This window comes from Bufo bufo, chromosome 8 (assembly GCF_905171765.1).
Source record: "Bufo bufo chromosome 8, aBufBuf1.1, whole genome shotgun sequence".
NCBI classification, from domain to species: domain Eukaryota; kingdom Metazoa; phylum Chordata; class Amphibia; order Anura; family Bufonidae; genus Bufo; species Bufo bufo.
The window spans coordinates 121,924,505-121,931,413 of NC_053396.1; positions in this window are offsets into that span (position 1 = coordinate 121,924,505).

Genomic DNA, 6,909 nt, shown 5'->3' on the forward strand with positions numbered 1-6,909 from the left:
CCACTACTCTCTCAGTAAAGTAATACTTCCTTATATTACTTTTAAACCTTTGCCCCTCTAATTTAAAACTGTGTCCTCTTGTGGTAGTTTTTCTTCTTTTAAATATGCTCTCCTCCTTTACCGAGTTGATTCCCTTTATGTATTTAAAAATACAACAAGGATGATCTGGTATTGCACCATTTTGCTTGTCCTCTCCACCAGAGGAATGAGAGATGAGAAGTTCTATTTGTAGCGGGGGTCGAGAAGGGTGAACAACCAGTAATCCGTGTTGTTTAAAATGCGTATAGCGCGCAGGCCGCGGGAAAGGCAGCCTATCATGAAGTAAGCCATGTGTGCCAGAGTACCAACCAACAGACGAGACTTCGCTGTCGTCATCAGGAGGATCACTCCCAATTTCCTCATTTTCTTCCTCCTCTTCTTCCCACCCACGCTAAACAGATGAAATTAAACTTCTATGGATACTACCCAATGTACCGGAGGCAACCGTCTCCTGCTCCTCCTCCTCCTCCACTTCAGCCTCCAATTAATGCTGAGAAGATGTACTGAGGCTGGTCTGGCTATCATCAACCTGTGTAATGTCTTCCCCCATTTCCACCTCTTCCACATGCAAAGCGTTGTCCATAATTGTGAGTAGCGAGTGTTTGAGAAGACATAGAAGTGGGATGGTGACATTGATAATAGCGTTATCGCCGCTCACTATCTGTGTTGATTCCTCAAAGTTCCGTAAAACCTCACAGAGGTCAGACATCCATACCCACTCCTTGCTTGTGAATAGTGGAAGCTGACTGGAAAGGTGACAACCATGTTGCAGCTGATATTCCACAGCTGCCCTCTGCTGCTCACAAAGCCTGGCCAACATGTGGAATGTGGAGTTCCAGCGCGTGCTCACATCGCACAACAGCCAGCGAGCTGGTAATTTCAAACGCTGCTGCAGCGTTGACAGACCGTCTGAAGCTGTCGGTGACTTGCGGAAATGTGCACACACGAGGCGCACCTTCACCAGTAGCTCAGGCAAATTGGGGTATGTTTTTGAAACCGCTGAATCACAAGGTTGAATACGTGAGCAAGGCATGGGATGTGTCTAAGGTTGCCCAGCTCCAAAACCACCACCAAGTTACGGCCATTATCAGACACAACCATGCCTGGTTCTAGGTTGAGTGGTGAGAGCCACAGATCAGTCTGGTCTCTTATACCCTGCAATAGGAGAAGAGAAAAAAGAGGTTGAGTAATTCCACCAGGGTTTTAGGCCCTGGGGAAAAGGCGCCAGAGGGATGGAGAAGATGCTAGTGTGGAAAACGGAATGGATCCAACCGGACATGATTCAAAAAAAGAGAGAACACTATAGTAGGCGCCACTCCCAAGAGTATGGAGGAGATAGGTGTGGTAAGAAATACCCCCTTATACCAGATGATGGTGGTAATACAGAATAATCTCCTAAAAGGAGGTTGGTAATTCTGAAAGTTAAAGTACTCACTTCACAGGGGGGGTAGTCACAAGATAAAGCTCAAGACACCCGTGACTAACTGCCCCCCTGGCCAGGATCGCATATCAGATGGTATCAATTGATGGCAGCCAACGACAAGGCTTCTGATCAAATGCAGTTTATTGCAGTAGAAAAAATAAATAACCCAACGCGTTTCGGAGGTCTCACAACCCTCCTTCTTCAGGGGTATTAAGAAAAGAATAAGACATACAGAATAACTGAATACACAATAAAAAAACATATACAGTACAGACCAAAAGTTTGGACACACCTTCTCATTCAAAGAGTTTTCTTTATTTTCATGACTATGAAGGCATCAAAACTATGAATTAACACATGTGGAATTATATACATAACAAACAAGTGTGAAACAACTGAAAATATGTCATATTATAGGTTCTTCAAAGTAGCCACCTTTTGCTTTGATTACTGCTTTGCACACTCTTGGCATTCTCTTGATGAGCTTCAAGAGGTAGTCCCCTGAAAAGGTCTTCCAACAGTCTTGAAAGAGTTTCCAGAGATGCTTAGCACTTGTTGGCCCTTTTGCCTTCACTCTGCGGTCCATCTCACCCCAAACCATCTCGATTGTGTTCAGGTCCGGTTACTGTGGAGGCCAGGTCATCTGGCGTAGCACCCCATCACTCTCCTTCATGGTCAAATAGCCCTTACTTTCAAAGTTTTCCCAATTTTTCGACTGACTGCCTGACCTTCATTTCTTAAAGTAATGATGGCCACTCGTTTTTCTTTACTTTTAATTTGTATTATGGCAAGAAAAAATCAGCTAACAGTCTATTCAGTAGGACTATCAGCTGTGTATCCACCTGACTTCTCCTCATCGCAACTGATGGTCCCAACCCCATTTATAAGGCAATAAATCCCACTTATTAAACCTGACAGGGCAAACCTGTGAAGTGAAAACCATTTCAGGGGGCTACCTCTTGAAGCTCATCAAGAGAATGCCAAGAGTGTGCAAAGCAGTAATCAAAGCAAAAGGTGGCTACTTTGAAGAACCTAAAATATGACATATTTTCAGTTGTTTCACACTTGTTTGTTATGTATATAATTCCACATGTGTCAATTCATAGTTTTGATGCCTTCAGTGTGAATCTACAATTTTCATAGTCATGAAAATAAAGAAAACTCTTTGAATGAGAAGGTGTGTCCAAACTTTTGGTCTGTACTGTATATATATAAGCACATATTCTGATACATAAAAAATTTATATACAAAAAAGACCAGGTGTAAGAACAACTACAATACGGATATCTTATGCAGTGTAGTTCAATTAAAAGTCAGACTGTTATGCATTAAACTTGTAGACAGTACCATATACTATTTACTACATAAGTGAATATTTCTCTCTTCACTACCAGATTTTGATTTCAACCGGATCATCACTCCAAGCAAGATTAATTTACATTATTAACAATATATTGAAAAATCCGAAATCTACCTTCAGGGGTCTTTTGACAGAGGTCTCCAATGCTTCAGGAGGAGATATTCCTTCTGTGTGTACTTCCCATTTAATGAATGCTTAAATAGGATTTCGAAAAAGCGCATGGGGGTGGCGTCCCAGGGGAGGAGGGCCCCGAAACCGGAAGTCAATGTTTCTCCAATATTAGATGAACAAATAGTCATAATAGACAAAAAGACCACCTCCCTCATGTACAGTAATAAATTGTCTAGGCTGGATGCACTTTCTTTGCCATGTATTTTGGCGTAAAACCATGATTAGAGGCCCGAGACCGGCCGAATCGCCATGCGTTCCAATGTGGAACGCAAAGCCACTTCCGGTAGGCGGCCTGCAGTATAACTTCCTGTGCGTTCCACAGTGGAACGCACAGCGCCTTCCGCGGCGGGGATCTCAGCACCATCATGCGTTCCACTATGGAATGGACCCTCGGCCCCGCCCCAGGATAGCATCGCTGATGGCCAGGATGTCCACCCCAAGGGTCAATCACAGGAATACAAGGTCAAATTTCTATATAGGACAAAAATGTATATACATATATGTAACTTAACCATATATTCATCTAGAAGGAAAAGGAATGAAATAAGCCAAATATTAAATAATAAATGAAATAAGCCGAATGTTAAATAATAAATGGTATATTTAATAAAGATAAAAATAAATGGTATATATATATCAGAATATGTGCTTATTTATAAATATGTTTTTTTATTATGTATTTAGTTATTCTGTATGTCATATTCTTTTCTTAATACCCCTGAAGAAGGAGGGTTGTGAGACCTCCGAAACGCGTTGGGTTATTTATTTTTTCTACTGCAATAAACTGCATTTGATCAGAAGCCTTGTCGTTGGCTGCCATCAATTGATATCAATTGATACCATCTGATATGCGATCCTGGCCAGGGGGGCAGTTAGTCACGGGTGTCTTGAGCTTTATCCTGTGACTACCCCCCCTGTGAAGTGAGTACTTTAACTTTCAGAATTACCAACCTCCTTTTAGGAGATTATTCTGTATTAACACCATCATCTGGTATAAGGGGGTATTACTTACCACACCTATCTCCTCCATACTCTTGGGAGTGGCGCCTACTATAGTGTTCTCTCTTTTTTTGAATCACGTCCGGTTGGATCCATTCAGTTGTTTTGGAACCACCAGACTAGTTTCACCCATTACTGTTATTTCTCTTATACCCTGACACAGCTCTGCGGTGGTGTGCTGTTTGTCACCTAGGGAGATCATCTTCAGCATGGCCTGTTGCCGCATCCCCACTGCAGTGCTACACTGCTTCCAGATACCGACTGATGGCTGACTGGTGCTGTAAGAGGATAATTCTGAGGTGGAAGTGGAGGAGGAGGCGGAGGAGGAGAAGTGGGGGTTGGAGCCACTAACGTTGGTGGTGGCGGAAACCCTAATGGATTCGGGGCCCGCAATACTTGGCGTCGGTAGCACCTGTGCCATCCCAGGGTACAAGTCGCTCCCGGCCTCCACAACATTCACCCAGTGTGCCGTCAGGGAAATGTAGTGTCCCTGGCCGAAAGCACTTGTCCATGTGTACGTGGTTAAGTGGACCTTCCCAGTAACTGCGTTGGTCAGGGCACGCTGTGTATTAAGACATCGGCAATGCTACAAGGGAAAATTATAAGCTACCTACCAGAGAAAAAGAACCACCTTGATAGTGATTTTCTAACAAGTCTTGGAACATGAAAGCAAAATAGCTAAGCCATATATCCATCCAAAGGGGGCAAGCAACTTGAAACCGCTTTCTACAGTGGGATAAATGGCTTGGATATTTCCGCTTGTCATGTTTCAATGCTAGTTAAAAAGTCAAATAATGACTCATGTAGAGCTCCTTCCAATGATGGGACTAATAAAAATGTTATCTCTGGGAGTTCCCTCTTTAAATAAGTCTCAATTAGGGATGAGCAAACTCGAATTGTAAACTTTGTGTTTGTACTGAACTTTGCGAGTTCGGGTGCCCAGACCCAAACCCAGACTTATTCGCTGAAGTCCAGGATTGGGTTCGGTGTTCGGGTGACTTTATTATTTTCCATTATAACATGGTTATATAGGAAAATAGTAACACCGATATTTGAAAAACACCTGTAACTTAATATGTGTGTCAAAACCCAATAGACCACCAAATACATAACCACACACATATATTATATTAAATTCAATCTTTATTGATTAAAATGTACAATAGGCAAATTACACTTACCTGATCTGTTTGGTTATTCTTGACAGCATAATAAATTATTGCCACTACGTATATATCTTTTGTAAAATCTGTATTACCGTCAGCAGGAGTTTTGTAAGGAGTGAACCTTTCATATTGTCGCAGAACTATCCTAAATCACTGGTATGTATACAATCTGTCCACAATTATGTAGTTATACATTTTAATCAATAAAGATTTAATTTAATATAATATATGTGTGTGGTTATGTATTTGCTGGTCTATATAGGAAAATAATAGCATTCTTAAGACAGAATGCAAAAGAATATGGCCACTTAAGGGTTAAAAAAACTCACCTTATCCACTTGATTGCGCTGCAGCAGTTTCTTCTATCTTCATTCAGTAGGATCCACCAAAGGACCTGCGATGTGCGCGATGACGTCACCGCATTCCGCGTTTTTACTCTCGTCCGTATGCATTCCTATTAGAATCCCTTTGAAACTCATAGGAATGCACAGAGGACTGACTATTGATCTACTCAGAAGAGCCTGTTTGATTGGTAGAGTCAGCGTCCTGAAAAAGTTGAATCACTTTTATTGTACATATACAGTATCAAATAGAAATTTTTGCAAGGTCACAGAAACAGTTATTTTATTTGTTTTATAATTTTTTTTTTATCTAGTCATATATTTACTAACCAAGAGACATGGAATGATTGCAGATAACATTACACCTCCGTTACTTTGTGCATTATAAATGACCTCATCCGAGTCCATCCATTACACAGCCGCTGTTGTATACATCTATTTTATCATTTCCAAAAAAGAAAAATAGAATAAATTAGCACAAAGCAAATTGTAAATGAGAAATATATTTGGTAACAGAAACCACAGGGTGTAAGACAAGCTTTGGATTTACTTACTAAAAAGAAGCTCTTTACGAATATATATGAATATGGTTATAAGCTAAATATTGGTTGCATAATGAATAGCAAACATTGCTTTTCTATCTTCAAAATTAAAATGGTTAGAATGAGATTTGAAAAAAAATTATGATTATTTTTCATGTCACTGTTCACCCAGTGTCATGTAGCAGCGACGTTTCAACCGCTTGTTGTTAATTAATAAAACAATAAAATCAATCAAATACAAAAGTGAACAAAATTCATGATGATAACATTTGAAGCATACAAAAAATCTCATCTTGCATGATGGCCCGATCTGTATTTTGCTGCATATGTGGCGCTTGTTATATGGCAGTTGTAGGTTCACCCACACAGTGAATACTTTTGATATTTGAATAAGGTGTTGCTCCCTCTTTACAAAGGGTCACACCAGGGTTTGTTTTTACCACATAGTGCACTTGGTGGATTGGTGCGGTGTCTTATGGGGGACGGGGGCGGTTCGCCACGGTGACTCGTGGCGACGCCGCCGTTGCCCGATCACGGCGATGACATTTTAGTGTTCCCGCTCATGCGCAGAAGCTGAATGGGGACGCCACTAAGACCGCAGTGCTCCATGCGTGCAGTTTATCAGCTGATTGTGTGAGTCTTTTAATTTACACTATGTAATGGGCGCACCTGTACTGTGTAATGATTAATTATATTCTATTATGTATTTTCATAATATATCATGTATTTGATTATATAGGACTGCAAATTTATTTTATTTATGTACTTTGGACACTGATAATGAGATTTTTTGTATGCTTCAAATGTTATCATCATGAATTTTGTTCACTTTTGTATTTGATTGATTTTATTGTGTTATTAATTGACA